Source organism: Elephas maximus, chromosome 4, assembly GCF_024166365.1.
Source record: "Elephas maximus indicus isolate mEleMax1 chromosome 4, mEleMax1 primary haplotype, whole genome shotgun sequence".
NCBI lineage: Eukaryota > Metazoa > Chordata > Mammalia > Proboscidea > Elephantidae > Elephas > Elephas maximus.
Window position 1 is genome coordinate 119,540,283 of NC_064822.1, and position 23,204 is coordinate 119,563,486.

Below are 23,204 nucleotides of genomic sequence, written 5' to 3' on the forward strand. Positions count from 1 at the left end.
ATTGGTTACCAACAATGACATGTCAACACTCTCTCTTCTCAACCCTGGGTTCCCTATTACTAGCTTTCCTGTTCTTTCCTTTCTTTTAGTCCTGAATTGGAAGTTTCAGGCAGGCTGGGATTGAATTGTTTGGTTAAGTCCGTTCTTTTTTCTCCTTAAAATAAGTCACAGTTACTTTTTTTTTAACTGGATAACAAATAATTAGAATCTTATGTAATATTCGCGGCTAAAACTTGTTAAATATGTACTCTATGTACCAAGCACTGTAGGAAATGCTTTAAAGGTACCATGGGAGTCCTTGGGCGGTGCAAAAGGCTAAGCACTCTTTCTTATTTGTGTAAAACAATTGATTCAACTAAATTCTCTCTTTTAATCCCCTTCAGTTTCCTTATCTAAATTGACCCCCCAACAAAACAAACAAAAAAAAAAACATTGCCGTTGAGTTGATTACCGCAGCATATGTAATTTCTTGGCAGGATGTGTATCCAAATAGCAACTTACACTTAAATAGCAATGGATTGATGAGAACTCCCATTATATTCTCAACTGTATTAATATTTAATGAGCCAAATGCAGGCAATTTTCTGGATATTGCTGACTCATCTGAGACTCCTAATGTCCATCTTTAAGAATGTCACAGTCCAACCAGGCAGTAAAAACAATTCTCTGGAGAATGAGCACTTTTGAGGGCCGTTCTAAGCCTTCTTAATGAGATCATTACAGAAAAAGAAAGCACTGTTTTAAGATAGGAAAGGCCTCTTCTTTTGAGTGTTTTGGGGTTTTATATTAAGCATTTCCTTTATTTTCGAGCACAGAGTAGCACAATTTCATTCACATGTTTCCTGAATATTGAATACTTTGCAAAATTAAAAATAGATATTCTTGGAGGGAAGCAGAAAACGAGAATCAGACACAAAGTTTCTAAATTATAGATAGAACCAAACACCTATACGCATATACCGTCATTTTTTGTATGCTTCATTGCCTACCTAACCCTTCTGGGGAAATCGGTGGCATTGAAAATTGGAAGTACCGTTTTATCCGCCTTCCGTATGTGAAAGCGGTCTATTTGAATGAAAGAAATATTAGAAAATGGGGCTCCATTTCTGAGGAGATTTAGATCTACAGAAGTTACGTCGCCATGAATTCCTTCACAGGCTGTAAGGACTTTGTTGTTTCTTCACTAAGACTAATGAGTCTGCAGAGAAATGTAGAAAGAAAAAAAAAAAAAAGACCTAGAAAACTAAAAATAAATTACATTCGGTAAAAGTAAAGCTCTACTTTCTCTTTTATGTATGACTTCAAATGTATATTTCATCTCATTGTAAAACACTATAAAGCTCTATAATAAATCATCTAAATTAATTATTATTAATTATATTATGGTGAAGACATAAGGAGAAAATGTAGACTATGGTGAAGTGTTACATAAAAAATATAATATTCAAAACATATACAGATCTATAAACTGAAAAGGGGAATTAGATTAGAGATGAAAAGAGAAATTTCTCCGTCTCTCTTTAAATGTGACATTTATAGATCATAAAGGTATGACAGTACTCATTATAAAAAGCCAGAAGAGAGATCCAAGCTGGTTTCCTTCTTCCTAAACTTAACTCTTCATTATTCAATTAGCCATGCTTGCAAAACTGAATGAGAAAATAATTTTACCTGAAATTTATTAATTGCACATTTTTTAATTCAAATAATCAAATTATCTAATTTAATGACAATTATAATGCACATATAAAAATTAAGCTGTAGAATGCAATACCCATTGTGTGGAGTTGATTCTGACTCATAGCGATCCTATGGGACAGAGTAGAACTGCCCCATAGGGTTTTCAGGGCTGTTATCTGCAGACTGCCACATCTTTCTCCCGTGGAGCGGCTGGTGGATTCAAACTGCTTACCTTTCAGTTCGCAGCTGAGCACTTAACCACTGCGCCACCAGGGATCCTAGAATACAATACATACAATAAATCTTCAGAAAATATCTACTTTAAAGATATGCTTTGTAATCTTCTTGCTGTTCATTTCTGATCCTTGCATTATGAGAAAATGCAGTTAATAGAGCCATTTTTGTGACATGTAATAGCTTTCCTTATGCTTATAAATGACAAAAAAAGATTAACATTGCTTTTATAAAAGCTACAAGGCTTTTAGAAAATCATTCACTGTATAAAGAAGAATAAGTAGTTTTATTTTGTACATGGCCTAGGTAAAACATTCCGTGATACATATTAAATATAACCTACTGGATCCTTATTAGTCTAGAATTTATACTTAAAATATTTATTTCTCCATTCACCTCATTCCTATACGCACACACACACACATCAAGTATATTAATTAATTAGAAATACTACTTATAAGAACTCTGTGGCACATTATGATGTTTGTAAACTTTTGAGCATCCAATTGGATATGTTTTTATCTTGAATGTGTGATATGTCTTCCTCCCCACCTAATAGTAATTGGTGTCTTGGCTTGGAGTTGAAACAATAAATTTAACAACCAATAGGTGGCAGTGGAAGTATTCTAAATATTTTCTTTACCTTCTGAATTCCATTATTATTATTTCCAAAAGTAAATGACAATTTATATACTCCAATATGTTTTTAAAGGGCACATTCATGTCTATGTTAAAGAAACTAAGATATTTAATTAAATATAATTGCTGTATGCCTGTTGAAAGTTTTATCACCCTAATATGAAACAATGACTTCCTTCTCTAGCATGTTGTAACTTATTGGTATGGCATTCAAAGACATTATACCATCTCCTGCTGCAATTTCTGGGGGAGTCTGTACGCTTTCTTGGTATGTGTGCTGTCTGCAGAGATTTCATTTTTAGTACTATTTTCTCGCTTGTGTGATCCTGGTGGGGTGAGGATTACTGAGAAATGTAATTAAGTATTTTCATTACTGGTCCTCACCTGGATTTTTCTAAAGCCAACTTCACGAGTAACCTTTTCATTCTCTCTAGTAAACAAGCCTGTAATATGTTCAATGAATCACGTAGAGTAAAAGAGAAAATGCATGATAGCACTTCAGCACAGGCTGCAGTGAACAGAGTAATCCATTTATAGCATGGGACTGATTTCCCTCTAAAATTGACTGACAATGGACTTGATTATGTAGGCTTGGTACAAAAAAGATTCCGTGTGAAGTTCAGTGGGAATGTCACATACACAGGAAGCCAAACTAGCACTGTACCTCTTTAGTTAAGTGAGATCCAGTGTCAATGGCTTACTGTTTGCCATTTTTACTTTTTTTTGCAATTACATCCGGTGTCTCACAAGGCCAGGTGATATTTTCAGAAAAGTGTTATCAGCATGATGCAGCATCAAACATTACAGCTATTCTGCCTTCAGATTACACCCTGTCACTTTTCAAAGCTCTGTCTTAAAACTGGTGAAGAAACCATTGCTTTCATTTAAAGCAAATTGAAAACATTACTTTACGAAAATTCAGCATTCAATTGAAACTTACACATAACTACAGAAGGCTATAATTCAATCTATGCGCTTATGCATAAAATAATAATGTTTAAGTTGTAAATGTGTTAACATTATATTGACTCTTTTATATGTGCCATCACCATGAAATAAATGTATATACACATATGTTTATTTATATGTGTATATCATGATAATTTCTTTCATGTAGTACATATGAAATGAGATAAAGTACCTGAAGAACCCAATACAGTACCTGGTTATTTTTTTAAGTGCCTACTGTATGTCAGGCACAGTGTTAAGCTCTTCATTCATTGTCCCGCCCCCTCCCCCGAAGGAAGCAGAACAACCAAATGGATTTTAAATATACTTTTCTTAGGAATAATGTTTGTGCAATATCCCCATCACTACCTCACTGTATTGAAACCATTCTTCTTTAATATCTGGTTTTAAAAAATCCTCTGCAAATATTCCTCCTCACAGGAATACTGGATGTCCTAGAAATCACTGTTTAAAAGTGACCATATTCCCCAAACTTCCCATAGCCACACTAGCTTTATGTATTATACAAGGAAAAGGGCAATTTTTTAAATTCTCCCAAGAATACTAGATGTGTTTTCGTGAACTCTGTGATACCTGCAATTAAACTGAGGCATTTCCTTAATGTGCCCAAGGATGTTCAAAGTGAGTATATAAACAGGGTACATTTTCAAAAAACGTGTTCCCAACTGATATAAAGAGACTTCCGGAATTCTATAAGGGGAAACTCCTATGGAGTAATGCACTGTGGCCTACCGACGTTTTTATCCTTGATACAACAGTGTGAATGACCCTTGATGTCTGGAGGATCCAGAATGACAACATTCATGTTGATGTTTGCATTTCAGTCTTATTGGTGATGTTTCTTGCTTCTGAAAATTGGTGGGTCCTCTTTTCCAATAAGGAAACAAGTATACCACAAATGATTCTCTTGTTTGGCATGGTAGGTACCAATTCTGGAGCACAGGGCATGGAATTGTGTAAAACAGTCAATATTCAGATATTATACCATAAGGGTGTTAAATGTTGCGAGTGAATGAATGAATGAATAAATGCACTGTAATCTCAAGAACTTTAAATTTTGCCAAACTGAGTAACAGAAAATAGCTCAAACTAAGAGAAAATAGGAAATTTGAATAAGAATGCTTAATTCAATTTACAGTAAAAGAAAATGTCAAAATAAACCCATATGTCTTCTTCAAATCACAGGGAGGAAAAAAAACATGTACTTCAGAGATGTTTTCCTGTGTGTGTTATTATGAATTCAGACTTGTGGTTCGTGAGCTCTGAGTTCTGTCAGGGACCCAAAAAATTACAGTTGGTGACCTTGAGTAAATTGCTTAACTTCTCAAACCCTCAGCCCTCTTACTTGAATAATAATTTTACCTACCTGATAGGAGTGTTGTGACGATTCAATTTAAAAAGGCATTTGGTGAATGTAAAATGGTGCAATTACAAGGGAAGATAGATGGTGATTCCTCAATAAGTTAAACATAGAATTACCATAAAAAACCAAAAAAACCAAACCCATTGCCGTCGAGTTGATTCCGACTCATAGCGACCCTATAGGACAGAGTAGAACTGCCCCATAGAGTTTCCAAGGAGCGCCTGGCGGATTTGAACTGCTGACCCCTTGGTTAGCAGCTGTAGCACTTAACCACTATGCCACCAGGGTTTCCAGAATTACCATATGACCCAGCAATTCCACTCCTGGGTATATACCCAGAGGAATTGAAAACAGGTGTTCAAAGGGAAGCTGTACATGAATGTTCACAGCAGTACTGTTCACAATGGCCAAGAGATGGAAACAACTCAAATGCCCACCAACTGATGAATGGATAAACACAATGTAGAAGAGTATTCAACCATAGAAAATAAAATAAAATACTGCTACATGCTACAACATGGATGAACCTTGAAAACATTATACTAAGTGAATGAAGCCAGACACACAAGGCTGCTTTTCATAAGATTCCATTTGTATAAAATATACAAAATAGGAAAAATCCTTTAAAATAGAAAGCAGATTAGTGGTTGCCAATGGCTGGGAGAGGGGAGAATGGGAAATAACTGTGTAATGGGTACAAGGTTTCTGTTTAAGGTGATGAAAAAGTTCTAGAACTAGATAGTAGTTATGTCCAAAAAGTTCTAGAACTGTGTAGTAGTGATGGCCACACAACATTTTGACCGTACTTAATGCTACTGAATTGTAGAGTTTAAAATGGTAAATTTTATATTATGTGTATTTTACCAAAATTAAAAAACTAAAAATTGAATAAAAATAAAAACAAGAAAGAAACATGTACATATGCTAAATATTCTGGGCTGCCAGCATTGACCAATGGACACGGTTTTGAGGTTTCTAGAATATTCTATGTTGTGCTACATTAAGAATCACTCAAAAATTGGTAAAAGAGTCTAACTGGATAAGTTAAAATGATGTTTAACTTCAAATATTTATACATCAGCTTTCTAGTCAATTCTGCATAGTGCAGGTTTCAAGCTCTAATAGAGTTTTGGCAGCTGTTGATAATATCGATAATAATAATAATAATAAATATCCTATCTTAGAAAAGACAGTTTGTCCATTAAGTTTGGTCATGTTGAAAGCAGACTTTGAGGATCATATACAGAATCAATTATGTTTTGTTTACTTTAAAGTAATTACTGTTCTACAGTCTGTTGGAGGTAAAAAGACGTTAGAGATCACTTAACCCAACTACCTCAAATTTTAGATGAAAACACTAAGGCCCAGAACTGTCAAATAATTTGCCTAAGATCAATAAATGAGAATATGTGAAATTTTGATGCTGTCTGTTGTTAGTTGCTGTCCAGTTGGCTCCGACTCATGGTAACCTTGTTTATAACAGAACAAAATGTTGTCCAGCCCTGTGACATCTTCATGGTCGTTGGTATGTCTGAGACCACTGTCCAGGCCTTTGTGTCAGCCTGTCTCATTGAGGATTTCCCTTACTTTTGTTGACCTTCCATTTTACCAAACACATTATCCTTCTCTAGTGATTGGTCCCTCCTGATGAAATGTCAAAGCAAGCTTGTCAGACAATGTTCTGTTGTAACCTATAATGTTTTCATTGGCTAATTTTCAAAAGTGTATTGCCAGGCCTTTATTCCTAGTCTGTCTTAGTCTGGAAGCCCCACTGAAACTTGTCTACCATAGGCAACATCGCTGGTATTTGAAACACTGGTACCATAGCTTCTAGCATCATAGCAACAGTGAAGTCACCACAGTACAACATATTGACAGGAAAGTGGTGGTTGACATTGTCTATAAATTTTTCATTGTGAAAAATACTGTTAAGTATTATAAAAGCAGAAAGCAGATCAGAGGTTGCCTGGGGTGGGGGCTTGGAGAGGAGACTGATGACAAAGGGGCACAAGGGAAATTTTGGAGATGGTGGAAACAGTCTATAACTGGATTGTGATGGTGGTTATAGGACTGTATACTTTTGTCAAAACGTATTGAACTGTGCACTTGAAATTGATTAACTTAAATTGATGAATTATGCAAGGGATACCTCAATAAAACTGATTTTTAAAATAAAATGTATATATATATATAGTTAAGTAACTAAAGACATTCCTAATCCCTGCCTACCACATTATTTAATGAAGCTTGTGGATAAGGGTGGTAGTTAGAGAGGCCAGTTACATACTTGGAAATGAATTCCAGCATTTTTATGGTTTGATGTCAAAACACTAATAATCAGTGGCAGATGGGTTTAAGAAATGTATTTCTTGATTCTCAAATCTCTTTCTCCTATTTCAGAAACTGATGTAAAACATAATTTTATAATCTAATTATTCTGACATTTGCCCTCTACCTAATCCGTGTACATTCGTAACCCCCTCCACCACACACTGTATTGATGTGGTGCCCATAAAACACTCTTGTTTGCAAACCTGGTTCATTTAGAAGAATATTCTTGTCTTACATTATTCCCTAATGGAGAAAGTTCTCAGATAGCATCTCAAGAACATCCAACACTGGTTTTCACTACCCTAGGGCTGTTGACGGAAATGTCTAATAGCTGACTATGAGCTGCAATCTGATTGGCAGCTGTTAATAATTGGAGGATTCAAAACAAAAGCAAAACCAGTGGCATCTGCCCCTGTAATCACCAATCATTTCTAAGTAACACAGGCCTTTGAGTAGGGGTGTATCTACACCTCCTACCTTGGCCCCTCCTGCTGGCACTCTCTTTAGTGTATGGCATAGCCTTGTACATAATTGTCCCTCAGTAAAGGCTTACATAGTGAACAACTGAAAGATGGATAGGTAAAATCCTCTGTAAGGGAAAATAAAGTATATAGCTTGTGGTCTTCTCTGTCATCTTAAAGTTATATCCCAATTTCTGGTGTATATATGGTGCTCCCCCCAAGTGTCTGTCAGCTTGTCGTACTGTGGGGGCTTGGGTGTTGCTGTGATCCTGCAAGCCATGCCACTGGTATTCAGACACTAGCAGGGTCACCCATGGAGGACAGGTTTCAGCTGAGCTTCAAGACTAAGACAGACTAGGAAGAAGGACCTGGCAGTCTACTTCTGAAGAGCATTAGCCAGTGAAAACCTTATGAATAGCAGCAGAACACTGTCTGATATAGTGCTGGAAGATGAGCCCCCCAGGTTGGAAGGCACTCAAAAGACGACAGGGGAAGAGCTGCTTCCTCAAAGTAGAGTTGACCTTAATGATGTGGGCAGAGTAAAGCTCTGAAGGCATTGGGGAAAACAAGGCTCCCAGAATTGATGGAATATCAATTGAGATGTTTCAACAAACAGATGCAGCACTGGAGGTGCTCACTTGTCTATGCCAAGAAATATGGAAGACAGCTTCCTGGCCAACCGACTGGAAGAGATCCATATTTATGCCTATTCCCAAGAAAGGTGATCCAATTGAATGGAGAAATTATAGAACAATATTATTAATATCACAACCAAGCAAAATTTTGCTGAAGATCATTTAAAAACGGCTACAGCAGTATATCGACAGGGAACTGCCAGAAATTCAGGCTGTTTTCAGAAGAGGATGTGGAAACAGGGATATCATTGCTGATGTCAGAAGGATCCTGGCTGAAAGCACAGAATACCAGAAGGATGTTTACCTGTGTTTTATTGACTATGCAAAGGCATTCGACTGTGTGGATCATAACAAACTATGGATAACATTGCAAAGAATGGGAATTCCAGAACACTTAACTGTGCTCATGAGGAACCTTTACACAGATCAAGGGGCATTGTTCGGGCAGAACAAGGGGATATTGATTGGTTTAAAGTCAGGAAGGTGTGCGTCAGGTTGTATTTTTTCACCATACCTATTCAATCTGTATGCTGAGCAAATAATACGAGAAGCTGGACTATATGAAGAAGAAAGGGGCATCAGGATTGAAGGAAGACTCATTAACAACCTGAGTTATGCAGATGACACAAACTTGCTTGGTTAAAGTAAAAAGGACTTGAAGCACTTACTAATGAAGATCAAAGACCACAACCTTCAGTATAGATTGCACCTCAACATAAAGAAAACAAAAATCCTCACAACTGGACCAGTGAGCAACATCATGATAAACAGAGAAAAGATTGAAGTTGTCAAGTATTTCACTTTACTTGGATCCACAATCAACAGCCGTTGAAGCAACAGTCAAGAAATCAAAAGACTCATTGCATTGGGCAAATCTGCTGCAAAGGACCTTGAGGGCTGAGATTCGCCTGACCCAGGCCATGGTATTTTCAATCACATCATATGCATGTGAAAGCTGGACAATGAATAAGGAAGACCAAAGAATTGACACCTTTGAATTGTGGTGTAGGCGAAGAATATTGAATATATTATGGACTGCCAAAACAATGAACAAATCTGTCTTAAAAGAGGTACAACCGGAATGCTCCTTAGAAGCAAGGATGGAAAGATTGCATCTTACGTGCTTTGGACATGTTGTCAGGGGGGATCAGTCCCTGGAGAAGGACATCATGCTCGGCAGAGTACAGGGTCAGCTGAAAAGAGGAAGACCCTCAACAAGGTGGATTGACACAGTGGCTGCAACAATGAGCTCAAGCATAACAACGATTGTAAGGGTGGCTCAGGACCAGGCAGTGTTTCGTCCAGCTATGCATAGGGTCAGTATGAGTCGGAACCGACTTGACGGCACCTAACAACAACATATTGTACTCAGAGCTGCATGCTCTTCCATCTGGCCCTCAGTCTTGAAAGATACTTCCTATATATATACATATATATATTTTTTTTTCTTTTTTTTGGTGAAAATATACACAGGAAAACCCATTCCCATTCCAAAGTTTCTAGACATTATGTCCCCTGGCATTGGTTACATTCTTGACATTGTATCAAGATTCTTGTCATTTCTGTCCTAGCTGTTTCACTACCATTAACTTAAGCTCCCTGCCTCTCCCCGCCGCCAACTTTCTCATCTGTGCTTTAAAGAGCTCTTATACAGATTTTTTTTTTTTGAGAAACACAATACTCAAGGGTTATAATCTTTACTTTTTAGCTAAACTGTTACTTAATTTTAAGGTGACTTCAGGGAATAATTTCAATTCAAGATTTGAAGAATTACCCAGCGTCATAATCTTGGGGATTCCTCCAGTCTCAATACATCCAGTAAGTCTGGATTCTTTAAGTATTTGAAGTTATGGTCCACATTTTCCTTCTTTTCTGTCAGGATCCATCTATTGTGTCCCTGATCAGAATGTTCAGTATAGGTAGCCGGGCACCATCTAGTTTTTCTTGTCTCAAGGTAGAGGAGGCAGTGGTTCATGGAGGCATTTAGTCCTGTAGACCAGTTCCTTCTCTGATTCTTGGGTTTCCTTCTTTCTATTTTGTTCCAGACAAATAAATTTTTTTTTTTTAAGACAAATAGAGACCTATAATCCTATCTTAGACGGTAGTTAGTAAGCTTTTAGTATCCCAGATGCTACTTAGTATATCAGAAGGTGGAACATAAACTTTAAGAACTGTATTATGCCAGTTGACCAAATTGTCCCAGGAGACCATGACCCTAAACCCTCAAATCAAGAGAATTAATCCCACGAGGTGGTTGGTTATGTCTAATTAGTATTAGCATCTGTACCCCTTCCTTTTAGGTTGTTGTTAGTGTTGCAAAATTATATATAACCTAGCATTTGCCAGTTCATCCTTTTTTCTTATGTACAACTTATTAACATTAATTTTATTAGTCAAGCTGTGTAAACATTTAGTGCCATCTTTCCCTCTGTCATAAACAAAAACTGACCACTGCCTAGGGAATACTTCCTCCTTTCCCTCCCATGCCCTAAAAAAAACTCGTTGCCCTTGATTCCATTGTGACTCATAGCGACCCTATAGGACAGAGTACAACTGCCCCATAGGGTTTCTAAGGAGCTGCTATGGATTCCAACTGCCAACCTTTTAGTTAGCAGCCAAGCTCTTAACCACTGTACCTTCAGAGCTCTACCCTCACCCCCTGGTAACTACTATTGAACAGTAATCTCTGTATAATCACTTACTCGTGTCGTTTCATAAAAATTAGAACATACAATATTTGTCTTTTTGTGATTGATTTATTTCACTCAATATAATGTCCTTTGTGTTCATTCATGTTCTTAGATGTTTCAGGAATTTATTTTTCTTTATTGCTAAGTAATATTCCATCGCATGTATGTACCAGATTTTGCTTATCCATTCATCCATTGAAGGTCACTTAGGTTGTTTCCATTTTTGCTATTGAGAATCATACTGCAATGAACATAGGTGTGCATATGTCAGTTCACGTCACTTCTCTTAGATCCCTAGTGTATTTACCTAGGAGTAGAATTGTTGGGTCATATAGTAACTCTTCTTCTAGTGTTTTGCTTTTTGTTGCCTAATGCAAATTTTTTTAAAATTGTACTTTAGATGAAGGTTTGCAGAACAAACTAGCTTCTCATTAAATAGTTAGCACACATAGATGTTTTATGACATTGGTTAACAACCCCACGACATGTCAGCACTCTCCCTACTCAGCCTTGGGTTCCTAATCACCAGCTTTCCTGTTCCCGCCTGTCTTCTAGTCCTTGCCCCTGGGCCGTTGTGCCCCTTTATTTTCGTTTGTTTTATGGACCTGTCTAATTTTTGGCTGAAGGGTGAATCTCGGGATTGACTTCATTATTGAACTAAAAGGGTGTCCAAGGGCCATGCTCTCGGGGTTTCTCCAGTCTCTGTCAGGTCAGTAAGTCTGGTCTGTTTTTGTGAGTTAGAATTTTATTCTACATTTTTCTCCAACTCTGTCTGGGACCCTCTATTATGATCCCTGTAAGAGCACTCAGTGGTGGTGGCCAGGCACATCTAGCTGCACTGAACTCCATCTGGTGGAGGCCATGGTAGTTGTGGTCCTTTAGTCCTTTGGACTAAACTTTCCCTTTTTATCTTTAGTTTTCTTCATTTTCCCTTGCTCTCTAAGGGGTGAGACCAGTGGAGTATCTTAGATGGTCGCTTATAGGCTTTTAACACCTCAGACACTACTCACCAAAGTAGAATGTAGAACGTATTCTTTACAAACTATGTTATGCCAATTCAGCTAGTTGTTCTCCTAGACCATGGTCCCTGCAGCCCTCAGCCCAGCAATTCAGTCTCTCAGGGAGTTTGGATGTGTCTCTTTTTTATGGAGCTACCATGACCTTGCCTTGTACAAATTGTGCTGGTTTCCCCAGTATTGTGGATTGTCTTACCTTTCACCTAAAGTTACCACTTACCTATTGCCAATTTATTGTTTTTATATCCCTCCCTTTAACCATCAAAGATTGTTTCTTTTTGTTTGTGTATAAACCTTTTCATGAATTTTTATAGTGGTGTTATACCATATTTGTCCTTTGTGATTGACTTATTTCACTCAGCATGATGCCCTCCAGATTCATCCATGTTGTGAGATGCTTTGCAGATCATCGTTGTTCTTTATCTTTGTGTAGTACTCCATTGTGTGTATGTATGATAGTTTGTTTATCCATTCATCTCTTGATGGGTATCTAGAATGTTCTTATCCTTTTGCTGTTGTGAACAATGCTGCAATGAATGTGGGTGTGCATATGTCTATTAGTGTGACAACTCTTATTTCTCTAGGATATATCCCTAGGAGTGGGATGCTAGATCATACGGTATTTCTATTTCTAGCTTTTTAAGGAAGCGCCATATCGTTCTCCAGAATGGTTGTATTATTTTGCATTCCCACCAGCAGTGCATAAGAGTTCCAATCTCCCCACAGCCTTTCCAACATTTGTTATTTTCTATTTTTTTGATTTATGCCAGTATTGTGGGGTGAGATGGTGTCTCATTGTGGTTTTGATTTGCATTTCTCTAATGGCTAGTGACTACAAGCATTTCCTGTGTCTGTTGGTCACTTGAATGTCTTCTTTGGTGAAGTATCTGTTCATTTCCTTTGCCCATTTTTTAATTGGATTATTTGTCTTTTTGTAGTAGAGGTGTTGAATTTGCCCATAAATTTTAGAGATTAGAACTTTGTTGGATTTGTAATAGCCATTTCCCCTCCCCCCCCGCCCCCAGTCTGTAGGTTCTCTTTTTTACTCCTTTGGCGAAGTCTCTTGATGAGCATAAGTGCTTAATTTTTACAAGATCCCAGTTATCTAGCTTATCTTCTGGAGTTTGTGGGTTGTTAGTTATGGTTTGTATCCTGTTAATGCCATGTATTAGGGCCTCTAACATTGATCTTATTTTTTCTTCTATAATCTTTACAGATCTTGGCTTTATATTTAGGTCTTTGATCCATTTTGAATTAGTTTTTGTGTATGGTGTCAGATATGAGTCCTGTTTCATTTTTTTGCAGATGGACATTCAGTTTTGCCAGCACAATTTGTTAGAAATACTGTATTTTCTCCATTTGATGGACTTTGGGCCCTTGTTGAAGATCAAGTGACCATAGGTGGCTGGATTTACAGCTGGGTTCTCAATTACCTTCCATTGGTCAATGTATCTGTCATTTTACCAGTACCAGGCTGTTTTGACTACCGTAGCTGTATAGTAGGTCAGGAAGTGAAGTCCTCCTACTTTATTCTTCCTCACTAGTGTTTTACTTTCTCAGAGCTTCTTCCCTTTCTGTATAAATTTAATGATTAGTTTTTCCATCTCTTTAAAGAATACTGTTGGTATTTGGATAGGGATTGCACTGTATTTGTAAATTGCTTTAGATAGAATTGTCATTTTCACAATGTTATGTCTACCTATCCATGAGCATGATATGTTTTCCATTTATGTAGATCTCTTTTGGTTTCTTGAAGTAGTATTTTGTAGTTTTATTTGTATGGGTCTTTTTCACCCCTGGTTAGATTTATTTGTAAGTATTTTATTTTTTTAGGGGCTATTATAAATGTGTTGTTTTCCTGACTTCCTTTTCAATGTTCTCTTTATTGGTGTATAGGAATCCAACTGATTTTTGTATGTTTATCTAGTATCTTGATACTCCTCTGACTCTTTCTATTAGTTCCAGTAGTTTTCTTGTGGAGTCTTTTGGGTTTTCTATGTATAGTATCATATCATCCACAAATAGTGGCAGTTTCACTTCTTTATTACCAATTTGGATGACCTTTATTTCTTTTTCTTGCCTTATTGCTGCAGCTAGGTCTTCAAGCACAATGTTAAATAGTGATAAATGGCATCCTTGTCTTCTTTCTCTTCTCAGGTGGAATGTTTTCAGCCTCTCTCCATTAAGAATGATGTTGGCTGTTGGTTTTGTATAGATATCCTTTATTATGTTGAGGAATTTCCCTTCTATACCTATTTTATTGAGTTTTTGTCAGGAATGTTTACCTCTAGTTTTTTGAGGAACCGCCATACTGTTTTCCACAACGACTGTACCATTTTACATTCCCACCAGCAATAGACGAGGGTTCTAATTTTCCCACATCCCCACTAATGCTTGTTATTTTCCTTGTTTTATTTTTTATCTTAAACATCCTAGTGAGAGTAAAATAATATCTCATTGTTTTGATTTGCATTTTTCTGACAGTTAAATTATGTTGAGCATCTTTTCATGTATTTGTTGGCCATTTGAATATCCTTTTTGGTGAAGTGTCTGTTCATATCTCTTGTAAATTTGCTGATTGGGTTATTTGTCCTTCTGTTAAGTTGTAGAAGTTTTATATCTATTTTAAATATTATACCCTTATTGGTTATATTGTTTCCAAAGATTTTTTTTCCTAGCCTGTATGTTGTCTTTTTACTCTTTTGATAAGGTCTTTAGATAAACATAAGTGTTTAACATTTATGAGGTCCAGTTATCTATTTTGTTTTCTATTGTTTGTGCATTAGTTGTTGTGTTTGATAATCTATCACTGAAAACATTAGGTCCCAAAGCTTTGCTCCTGTGTTGTTTTCCAAGAACTTTATGGTTTTAGATTTAACATTTAGGTTCTTGATCCATTTTGAATTAGTTTTTGTATATGGCATGAAGTATGGATGTTGCTTCATCTTTTGAATGTGGAAATCTAGTTTTCCAGCACCATTTGTTAAAGAGGCTGTTCCTTTTCCATTGAATAAATTTAGGCCTCTTGTTGAAAATCAGTTGACGATGATGTTTGGATTTATTTCTGAGTTTTCAATTTTAATACTTTAGTCTGTGTGACTATCTTTAAACCAGTACCAGGCTGTTTTAATTACTGTAGCTGTGTAATATGTTTTGAAGTTGGGAAGTACAAGGGCTCCTACTTTGTTCTTCTTCAATTTTTTTTTTGGCTCTTCAGGGTCTCTAGTCTTTCATAAAAAATTGAGAATTTTTTTTTCCATTTCGGTAATGAATGCTGTTTGAATTTTGACCAAGGTCAAAATACCTACCTACAAGCTCCTAAAGGCTATATTAAGGGCTCACTATATTATATTTTAGAACTTTCATTTTACATTTTTTACATTTAGGTTTGTGAATCATCTGGAATTGACTATGTGCATGTGTATTAGGTGAAATAGGAGTTCATTCAATTTTATGGTTTCCTTATGTATATCCAGGTATTACAACATTTATCAAAAAGACTACTTTCCCCAATGTTTTACAGAACAACCTTGGCTAAAAATCAAATGTTTACATTTGTCTACGTCTGTTTCTGACCTTTCGATTCTGTTCTATTTGTCTTTTTGTCTGTCCTTTCAATAATACTAAAAAAAAAAAAAAACTCAGCCATCACCATTGAGTCAATTCCCATAGGGCTTCCAAGGAGCAGCTGGTGGATTCGAACTTCCAACTTTTTGGTTAGCAGCCATAGTTCTTAACCACTGTGCCAACAGGGCTTCTTCACTAATACTATGTGCTCTTAATTACTACATCATTATAATTATTCTTGATGTGTGTAGGGTAAGTTCTGTCTTGGCTGTATGTGGCCCTTTGTACTTTCATACAAATTTTAGCATTGACTTTTAAGTTTCTTCCTGCAAAAAATAAAGAAATGAGCTATTTGGTATTTTCATTATAATTGCATAAAATTTATAGATCAATTTTGAGTTGAAACAATTCCAATATTGAATTGTCCAGTCCACAAATATAAAAATATGATAAAAAATATGAATAATTATATTATCCTTGCACAAGGTCATGCTAATCTCTGTATTGTTCCAGTACAAACTTGTTGAAGTTGGAGAATTGGAATAGGTGAGTTAGAAGAATTGGAAGTGGTAGTCAAAAATGGGATACTTGAATTTGAACAAGGTGATGCAGATATTGGTGATGATAAAGTCAGGGCTATAACCATGAGATTAGGTAGCTAACAGAGGGTAGGAAGAAATAATTATCAGAGATGAGAAGTCTGAGCAACTGGGAGTGCAGACTCTAGACTCAGGGTACCATTTTCAATCTGTAAAATAAGAACAATAGAACTATACACCACTAAGTATCATTGTAAGATTTAAATGAGATACTCCATATAAAACACTAAATATAGTGTGTGGCAATTATAAGTGCTCACTATATTTCAGTTTTTTTTTTAATTTTATTTTAATTCTTCTTCTATAATAAAGGTGGATTTGTTTCTCCGAAAGCTCCCTAACCTTGTGCATACTGTTCCATTTAGATTTTCTCCTTTGACTCTGAGCTAGTCAGCTTTTTGAAGCAGGACAAATGGGACACCTGCATATGATCTATATGTTTTTAAATATATTTAGGCAATAAACTTAGAAAATAGGACTAGATATAGCTTCTCAAGTTATGTGTGAAACAAGTATACATATTCCTCCTAAAGTCCATAATAAATAACATAGTTCAAAAAATATAAAAATAAAAGCTGTTAAAAATTACATAATGAGTCTCTTAATTCTCAATATATTGCAAAATAACTCTTTAGAGGCAGTCTTCTATAATACATATATTCTGTAAAAATAGGATAGCATTAGTGTTTCCTCTGTGAATAATTTTGTTCTTTCTTAAAAATATAAAACAAAATGCAAAAATCAAAATTCCAATTCCACTGAACACCTCAATCTAAAGACTAATAGTAAAAAAATAATTTGATTTTTCTTCCCAATTACTCCACTCTAAACACACTGATACAAGGTAGGATTAATTTATAGTTTATGTTGTACAGTTCTTAGAATGACGACCAAAAAGAAGGACATGTTGATTAAATGTGTACTGCCATAAGAGCGTTATAACCTTCTTAGAAGCATCCCATCTATAGTGTAAATTCAGTGGTGCTTCAGAAAAGCACCTGAGAATTATACAGGAAGATGGACATTCTAAGATGTGGCTGTGCAAATAAGAAACAAAACAGAGGAGGTAAGGATATAAAAATACTAGTCATAATCTACCCAGTGGAAATACAAGTGGGAAGTTGGATGGGGGCTGCCAATTTTGAATTCTTTCTATTGTGCAAATAGCAAAATATTAGAGCCACATATCTCCAAGCACATAACTTAAACCTCTCTAGTCATTCTTGAGATCACTGTGTGTGTAGGGAAGAGCGGGGGAGAACCACTGTGAAAATGGTTAAATCAGGGACCAATTTATAGAAACTAAGTCAAATATTTTGGGATTAAATTCTCCAGGAGGATGCAGACATGACAGATTTGGTGGTAACAATTTACTGGTGTATATGTTTATTAGCCTGGATTGTTCTTCTTCCTGACCACATTCAGGGTGCCACCTCTAAAGCAAACAGCAATCCTGCCCGAGGTGCATACTAAGACCTTTTCCTGCAACTAGAATGAAGGAATTAAACATGTGCTGCTCGCCCACATGTACATTGACAGCAAACTGCCAGCTCCATTTCTCCCAATCCACTGGCAAGGTCGTGTTTGAGCTATACTTAAATATTCCTTAGAACTTTCAGCATCATGCCAAATTGGTGACTAACCTGTGACTACATGCTTGACCTTTGTTTAAGTTATCCAAATCTTCTCAGCCCCTCAGACATTGACTCTTATTCATTCATTCATTCACCAAATCCTTACTAGGGGCCATCAATGTGCAAGGCCATATGTTGGATGCTGGGTATATTGGTGAATGAAATAGACATCCTCCATGTCTTTATAGAACTAATAGTTCTGGGATAATTATTCAGTTCCATTTGGGATTTGCATAACAAATAGGCATTTTAGTATTTCCCAAACCTGCCTCTTTACATTCTGTTCACATTACTTTGCTTTAATTTAGACTTTCATTATTTTTAACCTCATGATCACAATGACCTCCTAACTTGGGTCTAATCCCAGGACCCTTCCAAATAATCCTCACCATTGCTGCTGGTCTCATAATTGAAAAAAAAAAAAAAAATTAAAATCCTTCAATGACATTTAGTTGTCTACAAAATAACCACTAAATCTTTGGCATAATTTATGACTTATAAAAGCCCATGCTGACCTGGTTTCTGCCAAGTTTACCTACTACCATTCCTTTGACCTAAGAAACATGGAAAATATATATATGTATATATATATTTCTATTGTATTCCCCCCACTTAATTAGCTTTTGATCTTAGACAAGTTATTTGCATTCTCATTAACTCAAAGAGACAGAATTTTAATGGACCCTTAAAGAATGAACACAATTTACAAAAGCAGATAATAGACGTAAATTGACATCAGCTCATTGTAGTATTTACATATATTCAAGTAAATGATTACCTATGGCAACTACTTAAATTATTTCTTACTTTATTATCTATTAAGTTCTGAGTGTTATAGATGGTAATAGTATAGCCAGAACACAGTATCAATAAATTCTTCCCAAAGACTTAGTAATTCACATACCCCATAGATAAGATCACTTTTTTGCTATTTTTTTCTTCTGTTCATGAAGGTTCCTTGCTTAACCAAATTAATTTGCTTTAAAATGTGATCAATAAATGTTATAAAATTAACCTACCTAAATTCAGATTAATGTCTTCAGAAGAATAAATGATAGACATTTGGATTCTTACTATGAGAGGTATGCTGCAAGCAGCAAAAGTAATGAGACTGTTTTGTCCTGATAATTTGTTAATAACTCCTAACCATGCTCACTTCTGTTTGGCTTCCCTCTCTGAGCACAGAGTCAGCACATAGTTACACATATTAATGGAAAGCAGCATTAACATCCCTAATACAGAACAGACGACCATCCCCTTGGGAATTTTCTTGCCACCATAGCAGTTTCCAAGCCTTAGAAAATGATTTACAAAAAGAAGAAAAAAGAAAGAAAGAGGAAGTGGAAATTAGCCCCAGGAATAATGACTTAGAACTTTCTTCCAGCTACTTTAATTTCTAAGCTCCAAATGCCCTTTCATGTCTTATTTTGATTTCCTTAATTTAACATGTCTTTATTAAAAATTTATTGTTTGCAAATGCATCAAGGGGTCTCAACCCACCTGGAACAAGGAAGAATGAAGAACACCAAAGGCACAAAATAATTATGAGCCTAAGAGACAAAAAGGACCCCATAAACCAGAAACTACATCAGCTTGCGACCAGAAGAGCTAGATGGTACCTGATCACAACCAATGACTACCCTGACAGGGAACTCAATAGAGAAACCCTGAGAGAGCAGGAGAGTAGTGGGACGCAGACCCCAAATTCTCGTAAAAAAAGCAGACTTAATGGTCAGACTGGGACTGGAGGACCCCGGAGGCCATGGACCCCAGACCTTCTGTTACCCCAGGGCAGGAACCATTCCCAAAGCCAACTCTTCAGACAGGGATTGACCTGGAATAGGGGATGGAAAATGAGACTGGTAAAGAACAAGCTTCTTGGATCAAATCGACACACAAGATTATGTTGGCATCTCCTGTTTGGCAGGGAGATGAGAGGGCAGAGGTGGCTGGAAGCTACCCAAACGTACACGAGGAGAGAGAGGGGAGGGAAGTACAGTGCTATCTCATCAGAGGGAGAGCAATTAGGAGTGTATAGCAAGGTGTATGGAAATTTTTGTATAAGAGACTGACCTGATTTGTAAACTTTCACTTAAAGCACAATAAAAATTAATTAAAAAATAAATACATTTATTGTTTGCAAGGTAGTGATAAGAGCTGTGGGATATATTAACTAGGGAAGATGAGAAAGAGGACAAATTAAAGGGTAAATTATGTCATGCAGGCATTGCAAAGTGGCAGCCCATGGGTCATAGCAGGCCTCCCAATTTTTTTGTTTTTGTGTTCTTGTTTTAATTTTTTTTTCCCTGCCCAATGTCTTAAAGATTTGAATCAGTTGCCAACATTTAAATATTGAGTGATTTAACAAAAAATTAGTGTCATCAGTTCTGCTGAAACATTAGAAGAAGCAGTAATAGTGGGCCCATGTTCCCATGTGGTAATTCAAAGGCATCAATTCTTCTTCGGTCTTCTTATTCATCACCCAGCTTTCCCAAGCATATGAGGCAATTGAAAATTTCATGACTTGGGTCAGGTGCACCTTAATCTTCAAAGTGACATTTTTGCTTTTTAACACTTTAAAGAGGTTTTTTGCTGCAGATTTGTCCAATGCAATACATTGTTTGATTTCTTGACTGCTGCTTCCATGGATGTTGACTGTGGATTGAAGTAAAATGAAATCCTTGACAGCTTCAGTATTTTGTCCCTTTATCACGATGCTGCTTATGGATTCAGTGTTTTATTTATGTTGAGGTGTAATCCACACTGAAGGCTGAAGTCTTTGATTTTCATCAGTAAGTGCTTCAAGTCTTCTTTGCTTTCAGGAACCAGGGTTGTGTCATCTGCATATCGCAAGTCTTCCTCATCAATCTTGAGGTCACGTTCTTCTTCATATAATCCAGCTTCTCAAATTAGTTTCTCAGCATACAGATTGAATAAGTATGGTAAAAGGATACAGCCCTCACACACGCATCTTTTCTGATTTTAAACCATGAAGGACTGCCTCTTGGTCTATGTACAGATTCCACATGAGCACAATAAAGTGTTTTGGGATTCCCATTCTTCTCAATGTTACCCATAATTTGTCATGATCCACATAGTTGAAATGCCTTTGAGTAGTAATAAAACGTAGGTAAACGTCTTCCTGGTATTCTCTGCTTTCAGCCAAGATCCATCTGACATCAGCGATGATACCCTTCATTCCATATCATCTTCTGAATCAGGCTTGACTTTCTGGCAATTCCTTGTTGATGCACTTCTGCAACCATTTTTGAATTATCTTCAGCATAATTTTACTTGCATGTGATATTAATGATATTGTTTAATAATTTCTCCTATTCTGTTGGATCATCTTTCTTTGGAATGGACACAGATCTCTCCCAGTCTGTGCTCCTTAGAGAAGAAAATATGTTTAGAGGGAGCTGAAGAACTAGAACAGCAGCAATGGGTTGAGGTCAGAGGTCATGATAAAGGGACAGAACATGCAAGCAAGCAGCAGGAAAAGGTAGAAGGAAGTGGCTGGACTAATCAGACTTCAGAGACTGATATAGTCAATCAGGTAGAACTCAACAGATCATACACTATAAAAATATGATTCCATTTCTTTCCTGAGAACACCTTCATAAAGTTTCTGTATGATTTGAGAGTTACTTACATTTTTTCTCTTACATTTATATTACTGGAAGTGTTGGTTCTAGATACAAATGGGTTTGAAGCTCAGCCCCTCCACTTACATCTACATGATCTGGAGCAAAGAATTGAAGTTTCCTGAGCCTCAGATGCCTCACCTGCCAAAAAAAAAAAAAAAAAATACTAACCCACAGGATTGCCGGAAGGATGAAAATATTTGATAAATATTACGTAAGTTATAAAGGATCTGCTATAAGGGAAGTGCCCAATGAGTGTTATTTTTAAAATGTTCTCTTTTCTCCCCTTTAAGTAATCTGATCAGCATTGGTTTCTTTTTACTAAAGATGTTTAATTTTGATGTATAGAATAAAATAATAACTTTGTCAATGCAGAAACTATGAATTAAAAAATTTACACTGAGGGGACAACCATTAGCTTCACTGTGACCACTGAAGTCCAGGCCACCATCATGTCTCACATGGACAACTGAAGCAAATCCCTATCTTGTCTCCAGGCATTATTTGATTCCTTCAGGGTCTATTTCCTACAGATAAGCTACAGAGCTTGTTGCTCCCCAGCATAAAACTGTCTAATGGCTTGTATGGCAGATATGGCTATGGGTCCACAAAAATCTATCTCTACTTCCTATCTAGCGACTACATTTCCTAACTTCCTAGCAGCTAGGCGTGGCTTCTCACCAGTGGAATGTAAGTAGGAGAGATATCTGCCATTTCCAGGCCAGGCCCTTAAAACTGTACATGTGTACTTTTCTAAACGCTTCCCTTCCAGGGAGCTAGAGCACAGATGTGCCTGTGACGTGGCCTCAGTCATGCATAGGTGGACAATGTTTTAGGAAATGACAAAGAAACAACATCAAAATGTTGGATCTCTGAATGACCATGGGGAGCAGAACATTGTTCCCAGCCCTGAAGAGTCACATGAGACAGATAAAAAATATTTTGTTGTTTAACCCTACCCCTTTTTTAAAGCCTTTTTGTTATGCCACGTTAACCTTCTACACTGGCTAATACAGCCTTCCCATTCTATGAAAATAAAATCCCCAATCCCTTACAATGGATCCTGAACACCCCAGGCTGGTTCTTCTCACAGAGGCTTTGATGAAGGTGTTCTTCTTTTCTGAAATGCTCTTCCCTCACATCTTCACTTGGATGGCTTTTTACCTTCACTCAGGAATTTGGAGGTCAGGATGCTGGATAGAGCCAGATGGTATAACCTCCAACGGAAAATTATTAAAAACAAAACAAAACAACAACAAAGATGAGAGAGGGTGATAAAATGCTAAGAGTGGCTATCCCACACCTGCAGATCTGTCCTGGTGATTTGTGACCTATACCAGTGTGAACATACTACACTCTGGATGATTACAGAGTAAGATTTCCCCTGTGGGAGTGGGAGAGTCCAATTTCAGTTGAGCCTGGAAAAGAAGTGAGCATTCTTTGGAGATTACAAAAATGTAGGGAAGTTTATTTGCTATGTGGAAGGGTCCTAGGCACATGGGAGAAAGAGTATGAATAAAGATTAGCAAAGAAATGAAACAGATCACTTTAGAGATGAGAATTTGTGAAAGATTGAGGAACAAAGCATCTTATCTTTTAGCAGAACAAAAGATGACTGTTGTGTGAAGCACAGTAGGGATATTGAGCTTCAAGTTTCCAAATGGCATTTTGGTACATATTTATTGTTAGGTTGTTGTTAGGTGCCCTCGAGTCAGTTTCCACTCATAGAGAGCTTATGTACA

The 23,204-nt window shown here is 36.7% G+C and overlaps 1 long non-coding RNA gene across 1 annotated transcript; it reads right to left on the reverse strand.

Annotated features, from left to right (window-relative positions):
- Nucleotides 1-1,921: 1,921 nt before the first annotated feature.
- On the reverse strand, nt 1,922-22,549 carry LOC126075728 (uncharacterized). Its single transcript, XR_007517250.1, has 3 exons — nt 22,518-22,549; nt 21,550-21,603; nt 1,922-1,958 (listed from the first exon to the last, which is right to left on the reverse strand). It is a non-coding gene; the product is annotated as an uncharacterized LOC126075728 (long non-coding RNA).
- Nucleotides 22,550-23,204: the final 655 nt, after the last annotated feature.